Below are 20,435 nucleotides of genomic sequence, written 5' to 3' on the forward strand. Positions count from 1 at the left end.
TAAAAGACCCGATTATGTACATTGTTATTATTTACTACTGTCCGTGCTACAAATTTAGGATGGGGTCGTTAAGCGACTCATCTTGTTACAGAAGGTAACCAAGTCTAAATCAAATTATTCCCATTTTTCCCAATCACGATAACATTTCCCAAATATTATTTTACATTATGTACTCATCTTAGTTTCTCGGTATTCCATTATGGCTTTGCAGATGAGAGGCTCCTTTCGGCCCCTCTCTGCATTTTACTCCTCCATTCTTGATGGCGTAGTTCCACAAAAGATTTCCTGGCACATTACCATTTTACACTAATACCTTAATTAATTATCACAAAACTTTCACCATTGACAACGTTAACACTGAATACTTTAACTTTTATACAACAAATTAATCTCCTAGACCCAAAAATTTAATATTTACACTATTTTAATCTTCGTCCAATTACCGCACAATGGACCTGGACACGTACGACGAGGTGTCAAATTTTACGCCCGTCGCGATTTATGTCGTCCGACGCGATACGCCCGTTTCATACGGCACTCTTGAAGTGTTCATGATAGCGGTTCGATATTGCAAAGTACAGGCTACTATTCCCTTAATGTACTGTTCGTCACACAGTAGGTTATATACGTACTTATTGTGGTACAATTTATATTACTCTCTTGCAGTGCAATTAATTTACTTCACTGATATTTATAACTGACAAACACTGTCCTACGTTAACTATTTCCAGTTCATGTTGCTTGAGCGCGATCACATTTTACAAACACTGGCGGATGCTCGCGCCATTAAATGTTGAATTACTGTATGCCCGTAAAATTCGAAGTTAGCTGCGACCGACGGTTCACCTCCAGAGATTCAGTTCAAGTGTGTTGGCGAGGATCCCTTGTCCCGTATATATGGATGAAGCTTTCTCCCGCGAATTCATGGACGTCATACCCCTGAGGGAGGGGGTGGATTTTTAATATCGGTACTTGCACTCCGAATTGGACGTTAAAATTTACATCAAATTAATCCACTCCGCTAGCATATCTGCTGGATTAAATATGAACTCCTGGTGATCACAGATTTAGGAGATACGGGTGGATTTAGCTCCTCACATTTCGCGCCTTCGGAAGCGTCCCTTACAACGTGGTCTTTGTCCAGCCAATGACATACAAGCTGTCTGGTTTCCAAGAAATCCAGCCTCCAATTTATTTAATTTGCCAATAATTATTGATTATTTTTCCATGCGTGACATCTAATAAATTCATTACATCGATCCGTGTACTCACAACAATTTATTACTGATTACTTTTGAAGTTACGAGAATATCTCATCCATCATTCCTTAAGATGGTATCCCTGAGTCTTACATCAAATTTTTACGATTGGCCGGCAAGCGGTCACGTGATTTAAATCTCCACCTGCCCGAACCTAGGCTAGCGAATGTCCTGGCAGCCGCTGTAGCTTTCCATGACGTCACGGAATTTCCGTCCTGCCAAAAATATCCCAGTGCATTACTCACGTAGCGAGCTTCCTTTGTATCACCTATCCCTTTCTCTTTCTGACCAAGACTTATTTGTGGACTCTGTATTTCCTTGTTCGCCAACTAATGAGATCCCCTGCTGTGAAGTAGCTAAATGTTGGTGTGTCGAGCTAATCCGTACGGCTCCAGTCTGTCGTCCTTCCTTCGCTCCTATTTCGACACAGATGAAATATTTACAACTACACTTCTGTATTTCAATAAATGTACCATATATTATTTTATCAATCAAATCATGATTGACTTTGGGCCTAAGTCACTCGGGTTCAATATATATATATATATATATATATATATATATATATATATATATATATATAGTTTCATATGTTTTCATGAACGGTAAGAGAACAAAATCCACAGTTCTTGCCCTTCAGGCAAGTAACTCAATGCTGAAAACATCCCAGCGATATGAGCTATGAATTTTAGGTAAATAAAATACAATAAAGCATGGGAATATATTCTTTATTTACTCCTAAAAATACAATCCTTTTCTTAATCATCCTCATCCGGTCGATTAGATTGGCAGTTTGCCTTTTTCTACTACTAAGAGTGCGAATGTGTGTCAATGCGTTGTTTCACTTAAGCACCACTACGTGCGCTAATGTGAGTTAATGCAGAGTTTCACTTAAGCCCTTATAACTAGGCTACCTTCAGTGTGAATATTTTTTAAAAAAAAACCGCTTGAGGGTATTGAACCAAGGAACACAATAAATAAAGAATTATGTAAATAAGTTAATTTAGAATAGAATAGAACACTCCCATCCCCTAGTTCCGGATCGCCTGGGACTCATATTATTCTGATACATGCATATTCTTCTTCTTAATCTGTTTACCCTCCAGGGTCGGTTTTCCCTCGGACTCAGCGAGGGATCCCACCCCTACCGCCTCAAGGGCAGTGTCCTGGAGCTTCAGACTCTGGATACAACTGGGGAGAATGACCAGTACCTCGCCCAAGCGGCCTCACCTACGTATGCTGAAGAGGGGCCTTGCGGGTGGATGGGAAGATTGGAAGGGATAGACAAGGAAGAGGGAAGGAAGCTTTTTTTTTTTTTGCTAGTGGCTTTACGTCGCACCGACACAGATAGGTCTTATGGCGACGATGGGATAGGAAAGACCTAGGAGTTGGAAGGAAGCGGCCGTGGCCTTAATTAAGGTACAGCCCCAGCATTTGCCTGGTGTGAAAATGGGAAACCACGGAAAACCATCTTCAGGGCTGCCGATAGTGGGATTCGAACCTACTATCTCCCGGATGCAAGCTCACAGCCGCGCGCCTCTACGCGCACGGCCAACTCGCCCGGTAGGGAAGGAAGCGGCCGTGGCCTGAAGTTAGGTACCATCCCGGCATTTGCCTGGAGAAGAAGTGGAAAACCACGAAAAATCACTTCCAGGATGGCTGAGGTGGGAATCGAACCCACCTGCACTCAGTTGACCTCCCGAGGCTGAGTGGAACCCCCGTTCCAGCCCTCGTACCACTTTTCAAATTTCGTGGCAGGGCCGGGAATCAAACCCGGGCCTCCGGGAGTGGCAGCTAATCACACTAAACACTACACCACAGAGGCGGACTTATTCTTATTACATTTAAATTTATCTACTACTACCTTATACATTACACTTACACCTAATTTCTAAATTGTAGTTAAAAAAAGAAAACTTTATTTTTGTTCCAGGCATTAAATAAGTTAATTTGGCTACGATTTGAATAAAAAAGAAAACGAAAAGTTTTGGGTTGTTTTTTCCGGAACTTCATTTAGGCCGGAAGTGGTTTTTGAAATGTGGTTTCTTTTTTAGTTTGATAGAGCTATCCAAGACTCACAATTTGAAACCTTCCGGGCCCTTTAGCCCTTCAACTTTCGGTACAATTGAGGAAATTGCTTAATCTTACGTTTTTCGTAGTACTTTGACTGCTAAGAAATATTTTCAACATAAAAACTCTGTGAAAGTGTCGAGTGAATTGAAAAACCAAAGAGTCAGTGACAAATGGTGTGATGGGTTTGTTCATTTTAGAAAGTATGATGTATCAAAAATCTGAAATGCCTGGTTAGTGTTTTTCATTAATACATTCACCACACAGCCAGATAAAAATTCCAGCCCCCCCCCCCCCGCCCCAACCTCCTGCACCATGCCAAATCACCCTAGCCCATTCTCCTACTCCATTAAACCCACAACCTCGCCGAATCTCCTGGCCAGAGAGAAGGCGTTACCTTCTTTGTGGCCCGCGCCTCCCCCTCAGGGAGGGAAATGAAAACTTTTCATGACGATAATACATTCACGGTGGACAGATGAAAGAAATGAGTTTTTCTTGGTGAATTTTTTCATTATTATTCTTAGTAGAGGTATGACTGTAATTTATGATATGTCATGGATTTATTTCTGATATTCTTATTCTTAAACATGTACATTCTTTTTACAAAATGTCGCAAGTCTCTAAATAAAACAACTGAAATATCCCGTTTTACAAATACGTTATAGGAACTCTATTTTACTCCTTCACATTGAGTTCAGACAAGCCTGTATCTCATGACGAGTCCTGATCCCCTCAGTGCCCTGTTGTACACAGTATGGTAATACATCAGCAATATAAAATGGAAAGCTACATCAGTGGCTATAGCGGTGGCTCTAGTCATCTCCAAGTCAAATGGTAGCACATTGATTTGAGCGGAATTCCGCTACGGATATTGCCCACCTACAAAAATAGCCAACAGGGCGCGGTCGCCGGTCGTGTTCAGTACGAGTCAAGGTTAACTCAACCCTAATGAATAACACTTCGATATCTAATGCACGACAACAATTCGTCCCGTCATTAATGTCGTACTGTTCAAAAAAAAAAAAGAAAAAAAAAGTTTGTATACTACACTAGCAATTGTATTGTTTGTAATTGAAGCAGCAATACCATCCATCGGAAATGAGTGTCAACAAAAGAGACAAGGCACAACTCATCTAATACCGTAACAATAGTCACATAGTGTAATCTTTTGTTGATAAGTTTTAGGGGCTTAGGACATTGTAGGCCATCGTACTTTTGTTTCCTTCCGGCTCAGCGATATTAGGGAATTAAAGGTCTATGTTAGGCTTTCAATTCCTCGATCTCCTGTATTGATTCCTTTTATCCTCAGATCTTCGAGTGACTGTTACTTCGCCTCATTTCGATAGTCATCTTTATTATCTTCCTGATCAGTAGAATCCAACGACCAGGCAGTTTTGCAGCTTATAAAAACCACCACCACCACCACCACCACCACAACAACAACAACAACAACAACCATTGGCAGTTAGTTCGTTACCATGACGATTGAACTATATTTCCACGTCAGCGAAGCTCGCCGTTGATGGGCGTAGTCATAAACATCTAAATTCGTGAATATCTCTATTATTATAGATCATACCATAAAAATGTATTAGGTATACAATACTGAATATTCAATACGCATTGTTATGTTCTCGTTTTAAATAGAACTAATATCTCCGGAGATACACACATCGAAAAAAGTGTTGCGTCACCTCGGATCAAAGAGTTCCTGACTATTTACGAAAAACGAAAACGATACATACAGAGGTGCCATATCAGCATTATTTACTGCCCAATAAAACAAGAAATGAGAGCCTCTAGAAAAATACAGTTTTACTTCCTCATTTTGAGTTACTGAATACAGCACACACAAGTATAGTAAATATAGGGTGATATGTCTCCCTTGCATTATTATTTCATTTAATTTATTCGTATAGGCCACTAATGGACCACGTAAAGCGTCTACTTGATGTGAGATTTCCTAAGACGAAACACTTCTTTCATCTTCTCATTGTGTGCTTTCTTCCTTTTTTTAAATGTCATTTGTTCGGGGCGTCGACCCATGTGGATCTTTTGCCCCTACTGGCACCATAGTGTATGAACATGCGTGTTATTGGAATGGCGGTAGTGTGGAATGTTGTGTGTGAGGGATGTTAATCATTACAATTTTAAAAACCCTGATCCGGCCGGGAATCGAACCCGGGGCTGCCGGGTGACAGGCAGACGCGTTGCCCCCAACACCGCGGGCCGGATGCTTTCTTCAGACCAAGTTGTTCCAGTCTTCAATTTCTTGACCTCGCGGCCCACTTTCCACTTATGTACTTTTTATCAGAATATCCGTCTGTCGTGTATGTCCGAGTCTGTGATGCCAGCATCCTTCAAGACTTCTCTAACTTCGGCGATCCACTTTATGTTCTTTATGCTTTCGGTGTATTCCAAGATCTGTTTAGTCAGTCGGCTGTCCGGCATTCTCTTAATGTGACCATAGAATGTCATTATTGCATTATTATTATTATTATTATTATTATTATTATTAATTTTCCTTAAATTGTACATATACAATTTAGGGGCGGTAGATGGAGAAAGGCAAGCCCCACATACACGGAAGTGCCTCCATTCCGACATGCCTGAATTTGTCTTGGCATATTGTCCACTAATTCATGAAGGTAATGTTGGTCTATATTGTCGCTCTCATCAATTGTGATTCCGCGTAGATCTCGCAGAGTGATTGGTGGGTCGTATCGTCCATGAACAGCCTCCTTTAATGCATCCCAGGCATGTATGATAGGTTTCAGTTACAAAAGTAAAGGTAGAAGCTTATGCTGATTTGTTTAAAGACCTGGGTACCAAATAGGGAGGAAAATCTTTAGGATTACAAGAGAGAGGGAAAGGAGCAGGTAAAAATAATAAAGATAGGCGAGGATAGGATACTGACAAATGGCAAAGACATTCTTGATAGATGGAAAAAAGTATTGCAAAAATCTCTTAAATAACGAACACATAAGAGTAAAGAGATATGAAGGTCAGCCTTGTATAAACCAAGAATAGGTAGATAAGACACTGAAGAAAATGAAAGATGGCAAGGCTGTGGAGCCAGACAATAGCCTATGATATGACAGTTGCAGTGCCTCGGTGAAAGAGGTGTAGCTTGGCTCACAGATTTGTTCAACGACATACTTACTGGCGAAGAAATGTCGGATGAATGGAGGAAAAGTGTCCTTATCCCACTCTTTAAGAGAAATGGAGATATTCCAGATTGTGGCAAATGAAGATTTTTTTTTTTTTTTTTTTTGCTAGTTGTTTTACGTCGCACCGACACATATAGGTCTTACGGCGACGATGGGACAGGAAAGGGCTAGGAGTGGGAAGGAAGCGGCCGTGACCTTAATTAAGGTACAGCCCCAGCATTTGCCTGGTGTGAAAATGGGAAACCACGGAAAACCATCTTCAGGGCTGCCGACAGTGGGGTTCGAACCTACTATCTCCCGAATACTGGATACTGGCAAATGAAGAGGATTTAAGATGATGAGGCACACAATGAGCGAGTGGTTGAGCAGAGGCTGAGACAGGAAATGGAAATTAGCAAGGAGAAGTTTGGTTCCACATGTGGTAGATATTCCACAGACGCTATATTTATGTGGACACAACTGGTAGAAAAATACATGGAAGGTAATAAGGATGTGTCTATGATATTTATCGAATTTTTTGAAGGCGTATGTCAGCGTGCCAAGACCAGAAATGTGGAGATGCCTAAAAAAAAGTTGGTACCACAGAAGTATTTTCGCCTGATACCAGATAGGCCCATGTACAAAAATAGTCGCACGGTTATTAGATGTTTACTTCTGTTATGGAATTGTTGATTGAGAGAGCAAGGAATGAGGCACCATCGTCGATGATGTGGTGCTCAGTACGGAGACAAAGAAGGAAACGGTGAATTAAAGAATGGAGATAAGCACTAGAAAGTGGAGGAATGAGGACAAGCAGAACCAAGACGGAGTTCATGAATCTGAGAGAGAAAGAAACAGAAGATGAATAGAATAGAAATCCAAACAACTAACAAATTCAGGTACCTTAAGTCATTTATCCAACAACATGGTGGACTGGAGGAAGAAATAAAGAACTAGATAAAATCCGCAAGCGAGAACTGGAATAAGGCGTTCAGTGTGTTCTGTGATATTTATAGTCTAAAACTACCAGACGAATTTAAAGGGAAGATCCACAAGACAGCTGTCAGAACTCTGCTTTCGTAATATACTCTGAACAATTATGACTTACGGAGCAGAAACCTGGTCGAAGATAAGAAAATGGGCTGACAAACTGGATGTAGCAGAGATGACAATGCTGAGGTTTGCAGTGGGACACACACGGCTAGATAAAGTAAGAAACGAGTTAGAACAGAAAGGCTGAAAGTGATGCAAGTGTCTGAAAAAGTCAGGGGAGCTGGACTCAAATGGTGCACGACACGTCAAAAAGTAAGGTAAGGGTTATTCTGCCCGAAGGCAGGTCCGAACCTCCGCAGAGGTGTTTCTGAGCCGGAGTTTGCGTGCGGTAGGGTGGCCAGTTCCTTTCCGCTCCTCCATTCCCTTACCCCCCACCAACAGCGCGTGGCAAGCCATCCAACTTCTGACCACGCCCAATGTTGCTTAACTTCGGAGATCTCACGAGATCCGGTGTTTCAACACGGCTACGGCCGTTGGCACACGTCAAAAGAAGGAACCAGAAATGTGCAGAAGGATGCTAGAAATGTGGATAAAGGGAAAGAGGAGTGAAGGGCGTCCCAGAATAGGATGGATGGACAGCATTCAAGACGGCATGAACCTACGGCGGAACGTAGGCCCTACACGGAAGATGGTAAGCGACAGACCCAGGGTTCGGATGTTCGGGAAATGTTTTTCGTCTGCCGTTCTAGTTATTTGTTGGAATTAAGCACGATTTGGACGTTTCTGAGTATATTTAGCCTATATTTTACCAATTTTTGTTGTTTTGGTCATAATTCCGTCATTTTAGTGTTTACTATCTGAAGTGACCCTCGCTGACGGGACGTTCATATAACATGTGCAGTTATCTAACTCCCCAGCAACTTTCCGCCAATATTCAGGCATGCTGTTTTACTCGGGACGCAGCAGTGATCCTATCTATCGGTGATGAGTGGCAGCAGAAGAGACACATCACATCACAACAATGGTCAATGTAATGTTCTTGTTGATCAGTTTTCTGAGAGCTCAACATTATAGCCCTTCTCATTTAGCTTTCTTCCGACTCGGTGATATTCGGACATCTAATGAAAAGGGAGTCCTTTCTTCCTTAATGACTCCCTTTTGTCTTATTCTTCCAGCGATACTTTTTTCCTCATTTTTTAAATAAGCATCTTCACAATTCTCCTTGTCGATGTGGATCGATGACGACGCGGTTTTACATCTTAAGACAATCATGATAAAAAAAACCATCGCCAGTTAACACTATTGAACAATATTTCCATGTTAACCAATGTTCGGCGTTGATATGGAATAAGCAATTGGAGACTAAATTCGTGAATTATATTATCATAGTCGGTACCGGTACGGTCAAAACTGTATAAGACATACATGATCGGAAGTTGTATTCTCTATAACGTTTGCTATGTAGTACTTTTCGATAGGACCAATAACATAGGTATTAAATTTTTGGCGCCTTCCCCTTAACTACCATTTCATCCACCATGAATACAATTATTTATAGCCTACACTGTACTGTCTTATTTCCTGAATTTATATAACGATTTTCATTAAATTTTGTTCAACTATTTCCTCGTTGATATGGACTTAACAACAAAAATCGAAATTTATGAATATATCTTGTATCATAGCCGGTACGGTAAAAATGTATAAGACATAAGTGATCGGAAATTTAATTCTATATAACTTTACTTATGTTGTATTTATAGATATACATATTTGAGAATTTAATTGTAGGCTTTTCCCTAAACTACCATTTCACTCATTCCCCGACTTTACATACCGATTTTCATTAAATTATCTTTAGCCATTTTCTCGTGATTCCCGTACTACATACATACAGAGATGATGAAAAATTAAAAAAAGTGCATTTCCTTATTACTGGGGACACGATCGACACAAAAATACCATTCTTTTTAAATTCTGAGCAATGTACAGACAAAACTCTAACGGTCGTACTTTGTTTATTTTTGCACGGAATTAAGGTATAAACAGTACTGTACTTTGAATGTGATGCCCGATGTTGCTTTGTGGCATCGTGACGAAACTTGAAGCTCGGGCCTCAAAGCTGAATAGTTGACGTTTATTGTATCTTGTCCGAGTTCACATCACTAGTTTTAGAATAACTTCTTTTAGAGGAAGTTTTACATTGCGGGCATTTACGTCCACTGGAAAGTCACCCCTTTTAAGAGACAAGGAAATACCACGACGGCGTATCATCTTATCTGCCTTGGCCACCGCCGTCTCACTTGTGACTCGTAGCAACTTCAGATCAGTGTTGCCAACTTAGCGGATTTTCCGCTAAATTTGGCGGAATTAGAAGACTGTCGGCGGAGAAATATACCATTTAGCGGACAGCAGATTTTTTGGCGGAATTTTAGATTTATTATAGCGGAATTTAGCGTTTTATCCATTTTACTTAAAAAAAAATTGTACTCCAGTCTGTCTCTGAGCTATTCCGTATTTCTTGTCAGGAGCTAGCAGTCACACGAGGAAAACATGTTATTTGGTTTGATGTTATGAGATCGTGGTATCATAAATTTGTAATGAGTGAAGAAAAGTTATCTGCCTCTTAGTTGACGAATGACGACAGATAATGAAACTGTGAGAGAGTAGCATTTATATTTATGCTATGAAGGAAGACCGTTTAATGAACTGGCCTGTTCTGTGTGTGGCCCTTGAGTTAGGGGATTCACCTAGTTTGCACCCGGCAGTAAAACGCCTACAAGTTTTATCTCGTCGGCAGGGGGTTAATCCCAGTGGAACTCACAGATCAGGTGAGTACAGACTACTACTACTACTACTACTACTACTACTACTACTACTATTGTTATTATTATTATGATGTGCGCATGGACCCAATGGATCACGCAAAGCTCTAACGATTCTATTTTCTGAGTTGCCAAACAGCTATCATCCTTTCTCCGTGGATGCTTTTTCGTTCTTTTGTCCACTTTGCTCCAGTCTTCTTTTTCACGTCATTCTCTGGTTGCACTTTTCATCCATTAATTTTTTTCCTATAGAGGTTTCTGTCCGCGGTGTCATTTGAGTTCATCTGGGCTTTTTCCAGATCTTTCTTCACTTCCAGTACCCATGGAATATTTTTTAGATGTTCTATGTAGGTGAGAATCGTGTGTGTCAGTCACTTGCCGGCAGTCTGCGGACGTGTCCATAAAATTTCAGACGTCTTTTGCGGATGTCTACTGCAATGTTGGAAAGCTCTTCTGTTACTTTGCGTGACCACAGTCTATATACATCTTCTGTTTTTCGGGGGCCGAGAATTTTCCTCACAATATTATTATTATTATTATTATTATTATTATTGCCTGTTACTTGAGATCGGATTTCTTGGCAGAATTTTAGCGGATTTTTAGTAGTATTTAGCGGATCTTGAAAATATAAGTTGGCAACACTGAATGTATGTGGTTATCACATACAAAAATTTCATTACCATCAGACAAGTAGTTTTCCTTGTATATATTCCTTAGTGAGCGCTTCCTAGAGAAGAAGCCAAAAACCCAGGCAATATTTATTACAACCACAAATAAAAAATATTTAATGAACGTCGAAAACAATGTGTTTTATATACGCTAACGTAGAGTTAAGCAAGGAAAATATTGGTACAACTCGCATTGCAATAGGCCTATTGGTTCGTTTGTAATTAAAGTCTAAACTCGAGTGTCCATAATAAAAAATCCGACAGAGGTCATATGGCGATGATAGGAGAGGAAGGAGCTAGGAGTGGGAAGGAAGCGGCCGAGTCCTTAATTAAGGTACAATCCCAGCATTTGCCTGATGTGAAAGTGGGGAAACCATGGAAAACCATCTTCAGGGCTGTCGACAGTGGGGTTCGAACCCACTATTTCCCGAATACAAGCCCACAGCTGCGCGCTCCTAACCGCACAGCCAACTCGCTCGGTCAACTTCCAAATAAACGAGAGGGAATGATTAAAATCTCTTGAGTTCAACATTTCACCAAACAAAGAGTATTGAGAAGAGCGAACAGTAAAAGAGAACTACTGGCAGTCATTAAATGAAAGAAGATTGTCTACTTCAGCCATGGGTCGCGTGGTGAAAAATACAAGTTGTTACAACGAAATTATTCTGAAAGGTAAAATCCTCGGACAACGGAGTAAAGGGAACATGCGAACGACCTCTCAGTAGCGGCGATAGGGATTAGAAGTGGGGGGGGGGGGTGCAAAATATGTACAGACAACAAAAAGTACCCGGCTTTGTGGGAAATAGCGGACGAGGGGCTAGGGTTATAAACATCAAAATTGAATAAAAAGTTACAAAATGGTAAGGTTGACAGTTTACCAACTTAAGTGCGGTAATAGTTTTTCGAGATTTTGCTCAATTGAAGTACCGTACTATAAACTTTCACCAAAAGAACAATATTACAGATGTATTACAACTACACAGAAGTACCGCGAAATTATACAATTAAAAACCATTTAGTGTTCGACTATACAATAAGAAACTAAAGAGACACTGAAGAGACTGCTAAAATGACGAATGCGCGCGGCAAGCGGGTGAATCATCTCAGTGTCCATGACCTTGGCAATATATATATATACCCCGGCTACCCTTCCTCACAGCGCACGCAAAGTCTCTATTATATAAAAAAAAAAAAATACATGGTATGGAGCTATACAAATCTGTTAGCCGTAATGAAAGACATTTACTATGTATTTCCGCTAATGATTTGTTCATAATAAAAGGAAAGAATTAATTGATAAGACATTAGGGCTTGTACAAATTGCTTTTAAAAATAATTCCTACTTTCAGTCGCCTAAAATGCAATTAAAATGTAATGTTTTGTCCACGAAGTTCGGGGGGGGGGGGGGGGGGGCGACCGCTCCTCTTAATCACCGCTACTGGTCTGTCTCAAAAACATCGCAGAAATGTAAACGATATCACGCTGAGTGGTATAATAGGAGACAGGGGTCTTATAGGGACTTAGAACATCAGTGAATAACCTTTTGTTTTCACTATAATTGATGTTTTGATTAATGGCTATTAGCTGCAATAAACCTATCATTAAAAACATCAAAGCATGGGAACGGCAGAAAAGCGCTACTGTGACTGCAGTGAAAGCCAGTGTGTAGGAGACTGGGCCGTTCAACTATCCCTATACTACTACGCGTCCTAGCGAATGAATAACGTTCGGAACTCAACAATCGGCACCGTTGCGAGTTACACCCTACAGTACGAGTTGATATGTTTTCTTAATTTTTAAAAAAATCGGGTACTAAGCCCACTCAGCCAGTGAATTATGTAAGGGATTTGTTTATTTCCAGCTACTCTCGTGTTATCAGCCCGCTGAAGTCAGCCGGCACTCAACTGTATGACTGTGATTCATCCCTATCAATGTTACCTCAGTTACTGCACGGCGCTTCTCCGCAAGTACTGTATTTTCACCATCTTTCTAATTTTCCAAATTAAATAAACGGCACTAAATATACCATTTTCTGATTTTCCACGTTAAAAAAAGAACACTAAGTATTAATCTGGGAACACACGGTTATCACTTTTGGAGTGTACGCTAGTTCAGCTACCTCCATAAAAAATTTGAACAAAATATTGGAGTATAACAACACTCCTTGTCAACTGCTAAAAATTGTTGTGACTCGGGGTTATACCACTCAACTCCGTCATTCATGCAGTTAAGTTACTATTATTTTGCGGTTAATAAAAATTCGGGTATGGAGGTAGGTGTACCAACTGATATTCTTACAGAAGACAAATCACGTTATCTCAGTCCCTTTTAGAGATGAACAAGGAATGCTACACATATCTGAATATAATGAAAAAAATTAAGTGACACAATTTAACAAGAATGTTCTTCAAGCGATTAATTCAATAGCAGAGGATAAAAGTGCAATAAACACTTTCATATTGTTTCAAAAACTAGTTATGTACTGCATTGAAATATGTTTCGAGTGGTAAATAGGAGGCTACTACAATTATACTTCAACAATGAGATTTGATCTTGTTTTGCAATATCGGTAATGGTGTTCTTAAATTTTTAAACATACCGATACAACAATATTTTTAAATGTAAAAATTCTACAACAAATAACTTAGTTATCCAGTTTTACATATTTTAAGCGAAACGTTTTGATCAGCTGTTTTGTGTCACAATTCTCTCTATAAGAAACCGATTCCGAAATACGAATTACAGACAACATAAAAATCCATTGAAGATAATGTTTATCTAAAATTTCATGACTGCATTTTCGAGACTTTCTACGTTAGCAACGTACCGTATCACATTATGTATGCACACAGTGTGGGGTGTAAAAGGGACATACACAATACGTCGAACGCCATACCTTATAAAAAACAATACCAGAAGACCAGTCTTCTACAGCTTCCGAACTCGCGTCTTGTCCTCTCACCACATCCGCCACCAAGTTAACCTGCACACCGATTCACGTTTACTGACCTAGGTCACGCCAACTAGACAATTTTTTTGTACACAGTATACCGTACTATAGCACTAGACAGATTTTTATTAACCGATGATTTATATGATGTAAGTTCCTTATCCGCACAGGTCTGACAACAGGGTGATGACCCTTATGGTTACCAGGTTCATCGATATTGCTCAGACGAAAACATTATTCAATAATCGTTCGCGAGATAACGAAATGTTACATATCAACAGTTTTTATCACTGGCAAGTGGCAATTACCATGGCCACGGCCATAGCTTCCATTCACTTCACGTATAGTTCAGCTACCTGACGACAGATGGCAGTATTGAGCGGACAGTGCGCAACCTTAGGACCTGAGACCTGGGTTATCATCATATCATGTTTTTGTTGACGGAAGATCATACGGTAATCGATTACGCACATACTTTTCTATCTCTAAATTAAAGTCAATTAAAGTCAATTACATGTCCAGTTAGAGAATCAATCAATTATAGTAAATTAGTGTAAACAGAACTTTGTTCACTATTCTGACTTAAATAAGAATTCGGAATGTTTTTTTTCCTTACACTGTTATTAAGTTTTAGGTTATATCTCGTGAGTTACTAGGTGGATGTTATTTTACATGTTTCTCTTTCATCGTAAGTGCACGCTAAGTGAAATATAAGAAATACAGGTTTTTTGCAAATGTTCCCTCTTTCTTGACATTTGAAGAATGTTCTATAATTATTATTAGTACTTGACCATTAAAATGGTGTTACCGTTAATAAAGTATTATTATTATTAAAACGAAAATACGGTCGTACGTAGGAATACCCAGCCTCAGGAACCTGCAGGGGAAATTTTTCCGTTCCTCTTTTTTCCAGTCCTGTTTTGTATTTTCTGTCCTGTGTACCTGCTTGCTTAATCAACTCTTTGCTCCTATATGTATGTGATACTATAACTTTCCAAGGACTCCAGTTTTATTTCTGTTTTCATAATTCTGCATTTCTTTACCACATATCCTTCCTTCTTCCAAGTGCTAGGATCAGTGGCGTATGCTGGGATCAAGACATGGGCTACCACCAAACTTAGGTTACCCCCTTTTCGATGGTTGGTTTCGCGTTAGTTTAGTGAACGTCAAGCCTTCAGCGTTTTGAGCTGCAGCCAATAGCCATCGGAGAAGCCTGCTGTGTTGTCAAGGCTACTTCACAAGCTACTGCCCTGGCCTCTGCTACTGCCAATGCTCAACCCCTGATAAGTGGAGATGGTAGTCTAAGGTTTAGCAAATTAAAGTCCGGCTTTGTGGTTAAAGGGATAGCATGCTTGCTTTTGGTCCGATGGCCCCGGTTCAATTTTCAGAATCAACCCCCTCGTACTGTTAATTCCCCTGGCTTGGGGACTGGGGTTTGTGATGTCTTTGCTATTCATTTTATCCTCATTAGGTCACCACAAAGCCTACAGAGATGCACATGCACCATTATTACTGTTATTATTAATAAAATATTGAATTTTGCAGCGGTTGTACCCATCGTTCACTGTTTAATTAGCTTCCTCGGGAGATCAGCGGTGGTGTCTGACTCATGATCACGGGTTCGATTCCAACCATCAAAAGAGAACACTAAACCTGAAAGAGTGCATTTCATCTTAGCAGATCTATAACAGCAACCCTGCAGTGTCTTCCTACAAGGATGTAGAAGTATTATCGGCACACTTTATCTTGGTGCATTTGTGTATGGGGGTTAGGAGTAAGGAGGGAGCTGATAGTGCTGCCAACTGAATGAACATGGAATCTGAATTGAATCGAGAAGAAGTATGAGGTAAGGAAGTATAGGCCTATACACTGAGTAACGCATGGTTGATTGTTAGCAGTGGCAATCTGATGGACCAAAGCCTAGCACACGTATCCCTCCTGGTCCCCGTTCCTATCCGATATATATTTTATACAGTACAGCAGCAAGCCACGATGGGTGAGTGGAGGGGAGAGGGACGAGAGTCTGGGCTGCAATATCAGTCTCCGATGCTTTACTCTCAGAAATTTGTGCAACGTTTTTTCCTCACTGCTTTCAAGGTTTGGAAATGGAACATTGTGTCAGATGGTTACATTATAATGTGCTTTAGACTCCCATCATTCTCAATTGAGTTTTGGGCTTTACTGATAGCCTTGGTAGCCCTCAGTATATGCCACTGGCTAAGATTCTGTTTTTCCTTCATTAATGCAGCAAGTAGGTTCAGCCATCTGAATCTGGTCATTATATGAGTACTGTCAGGAAGTAGTTTGTTTTCTGTAGCCTAACTTAACAGTGCTGAATGTTAGAATTTTCTCAATAAAGGTTTCTTAACATGTCATTATAAATTGACAGGGGTCTAAATTGAAGCTAAAAAAATGTGTTAAAACATAATGAAGGAAAGATTAAAACACTTCATTATATACACATTTCCATCATTAGATGGAGTAATAATCAACTCGTTTAAGCCATCTTCAGTGAAAAAAAGTTTTTTTTTACATAATTGATGTTAAAAAATGTGTTAAAACCTAATGAAGAAAAGAACGAAAATCAATCAGACATGACAGAAACAAACAATAAGTGATTATGGCGAGGTTGTGGACCTCTTAGTCTAAAACTTGCAGTGTGTTATAATTAAAAAACAGGACAAAATCACTGTACCAACAAATTCAAAATGACCGTCTGTCTCCGTTGAGTCACCATCACATGTAGTTAAGAGGGGAGCAAAAAACTTGAGAAACTAAGCAATGAAGTTCAAGTTTTGAATAGTTGCACTCTCGAAAGGCCTGACCTTCTCAAATTTAGCGGTCCCGTTCTCAATGATCATGTCCAATGTTGGCTTAGCTGTGTTTGCCGTATTTTTTAAACAGTCAGGAGGGCAGTAAAAAATTGAGAAGCTATGTTAGAAAAGATAACAGATGCCAGGTAAAATGTATGTGACACATAGTAGAAACTGCTAATGAAGTTCAAATTTTAATGGAAAAAATGAGGTTGTATGAGAAACTTGGGCTAATATCTTGTAATCTAAAAATATACCATACCTTACTGTACCTTAACAAATTTATTATTATTTTTTATAAATTGTTGTGACTTGCGTTACATTAGAAAGGACGCATCATTCTGCAGTACCTGTTTCTTGGGTAAACTTTGCTCTTCTAAAACTCAACTTTTTAGATATATCAGTAACATAGGACAAACAGCAATATTTAAGATAATACCAGTTACTAAAACAAAAGTTTCATATGTAACCTCAATATTAAACTTAATTGTTGTGACTCATGTTACATTAATATCCGTACATTATAATAACACCTGCTACATGCTAAAACGTCCATGTGAATTAACAACTGTAGACATGTTGAGCTGTCGGATTTGCTGACATCGTGCATAGTATATTTTGTCTGGCCGTGAAGATCACTTTCAATTGTTGCTAACTTGCTCCATTGTGCTCACATAGTATTCAGAGATTTTTTTTTATTTCTTTCACTTCACCAGGATTGAAGTTTCCGTTATATTCCACAATATACCACTCTTGAACATCTGAAATACTATCATCGGTAACGATTTTCTACTCTGTGAGAAAGGATGTTGAGAATGACTGTTCATTAGCTGAGATACAATGAACCTTACAAATTCCAACAATTATTTTTGCATTTTTACTACCTCCTCCAGAAGGTCATAATTTCTTTTAATTATTTCTGAATAAAATGGCAAAACCACACGTACATTACAGCTATCACAGTTCTGATTATATGCATTTAGGAAGTCAGTAGCACATGCAACGGTATGCTTACACTGTAATACCAATGTACTTGGTCCGATATTGGACATTATAAATTTTCCAGTTAACTCATTCCTGGTTGCCAGCGTTTCGCCCCAGTGTGCTAAATGTCTAATATTGGACCAACTACATTGGTATTATAAATTTACTCATTCTGGATAAATATTTCAGGTTCCCTACAGGAATCAACATCTATATCATCTGATGGCCAGGCAGGCATCAATTTTTGAAAATGACACAAAGTCTCTCATAGTGCATTGGCACTGTCGTTGGCTCCAAGTAGCCTGCGCAGTGGCCTCCACGGTATGCACTAGCCACGCATCTTGGTGGGTGTGCTATTTACCAACTGATGAGCCCAATTTAGCACACTGGGGTGAAACGCTGTCAACCAGGAATGAGTTAGCTGGAAAATTTATAATGTCCAATATCGGACCAACTACATTGGTATTATAAATTTACTCATTCGGAACAAATATTTCCGGTTCCCTATGGGAATCTACATCTATATCATCCTTACACTGTTTCACAACATTCCACACTTTGCAAGTGGGCACTTTATATCTCATCTTATACCATCAACATTACCTTTCCCATGAGATATCGCAAAAAGAATTCCATTTGATTCACCTAATGCCATGCTTTCGGTATAACGTTGGAAGAGTATCTGCAATGTAATGATACTTAAACCGTGATGCAAGACCATCAGACCAGATTAACTCCTCAGAGTTATCTGGAAGAGTTCCTAGCAAAAAAAAAAAAAAAAAAAAAAGTCAGTGTACGCTGCAACAGTGTCCTTTAAATGTGTCAAATTGTCAGAGGTCAGTACAAATAACTGCATATTTCCTGAGTTCCACACTGCGACAGTAAATAAGCTAATCTGTGCCTTTTGCTAGTGGGCACTTTGTATCTTATCCTAAAACACTCAAATATAATATAATTTTTGGTGCGTCCACCTGGATCAATACTTTGCGTTCAAATATGGGCTTCTCTACTTCATCCCTCAAGCTCCTGCAGCATTCTCCTTGCTTCCTTTTAATGTAGCTGCTCCAAGAATTTCAGTGTTAGATTCTTTATGAACTCTACAAGTTCTGTTGAGTTGCCTTCCTCCATCACTTTGTGAACACTGTCTTCACCATTATTTTTCCTTGCTTTTCAGTTGGTAATATGAAGAGGGAAAGTCATTTGTGTACTTCAGAATATTTTTGAAAGTACTATGAAGACCCTGCACTGACAGAATGTAATTTTCATGATATTTGCAAAGGCAAACATTATGCAGAAGCTTGCTACTCAGCAAGACATAAGATGGCCGTAGATCTATAGATTTACTCCTTCCTATTTCCATATGTGGGTGGTGTTCTTTGAATAGTTTGTATGCTTTCGAGATGGTACGCATCATACGATGCACTTGAGTTTTTATTTTTACACTATCATTGTCACGTATACTAATTGCCCCTTTTTGTTCTGGGGCCAATCACCTAATGCCATTCTGCTCATAAAATTTCTTAATTGAAGGGACTACTTCCTCACTCATTGAATTACTATGTTTTGTTTCAGGGCTAACATCAGTTGAAGAAGTTTGGAAGGTTGGAAAACAGGGTGCACATCATTGGACAAGGGAACCAGATCTGGAAGGAATGTGACAGTGTCAACACCAGCCAACATTGGTCGGGTCGAACAGGCCATCCAAGGAAACAAATGCATCACATTTACGGAAATGGAGGCAGCCACGGGAATTAGCCGAAACACCCTGCAGTGGATCGTGCACAGCCACTTACAGTTGGGGAAGGTGTCATCCACGCGGGTGCCTAGACTCTTGTCTGCAGACAAAAAGCAGAGGCATGTGGACGTGTGCAGAGAAATTTTGCAATGCCATGATCAAGATTCAGCTGACTTTATGGCTAGGCTTGCGACTGGTGATGAGACATTGCTTCATTATCATGAGCCACAAACGAAACAACAATCGATGCAATGGAAGCATAGGGACAGTCCACTGCCAAAGAAATGTGGAATAGTGTCATCAGTTGGCAAGTGAATGGTGACAGTGTTCTGGGACACAAAGGGCATCATCTTCATTGACTGGCTGGAATTTGGGGCCACGATGAACAGTGTAGCATATGTGGCAACCCTTAAGCACTTACGTCGTGCCATTCAAACTAAACGGCCAGGAAAATGGGCCAAAGATGTGCTTCTCCAACATGACAATGCCCGGCCCCACATTAGCCGAGAGACCACTGTTGCCATTGATCAAATGGGATTTACGATGCTGCCACACCCACCATACTCTCTCGACTTGGCACCAAGTGATTATCACCTGTTTGGGAACATGAAGAAACCTCTTTGTGGTCGCCGTTTTGCAGATTTTGCAGAACTGGACACAGCTGTCAAGGCATGGGTATGCAGCACTCCAAAAGAATAGTTTCAGGAAGGTCTGGAGAGACTGAAACATTGATGGCAAAAGTGCGTACAGTTACAGGGAGATTATGTTGAGAAAGTGGATGTAACAACTGATGTGTAATGTACTTCAATTGGGTAGAAAATAATAAAGTGTAAAACAATATAGTACGCCTTTCGTAGTTCCACTGTCAGGAGTCAATAATCTTCTTATCTTTGCACTTCTGCATCCAGGAGTGGATGATAATGCATGTTTGGCTCTGGTCAACGCTGTTCCAAGCGTTTACGCACTGCTGTATGCAGGACTGGTACTTT

The 20,435-nt window shown here is 39.9% G+C and overlaps 1 long non-coding RNA gene across 1 annotated transcript in view; it reads right to left on the reverse strand.

The window, feature by feature from the left end:
* The window catches only part of LOC136878817 (uncharacterized), a 409,179-nt gene extending 394,881 nt beyond the window's left edge, over positions 1–14,298 (reverse strand). The window contains exon 1 of the long non-coding RNA XR_010860843.2: positions 13,861–14,298. This is a non-coding gene — a long non-coding RNA (uncharacterized lncRNA). The remainder of the gene's footprint in view (positions 1–13,860) is intronic.
* Between the last annotated feature and the right edge of the window lie 6,137 nt (positions 14,299–20,435).

This window comes from Anabrus simplex, chromosome 8, assembly GCF_040414725.1.
Source record: "Anabrus simplex isolate iqAnaSimp1 chromosome 8, ASM4041472v1, whole genome shotgun sequence".
In the NCBI taxonomy this organism is placed as follows: domain Eukaryota; kingdom Metazoa; phylum Arthropoda; class Insecta; order Orthoptera; family Tettigoniidae; genus Anabrus; species Anabrus simplex.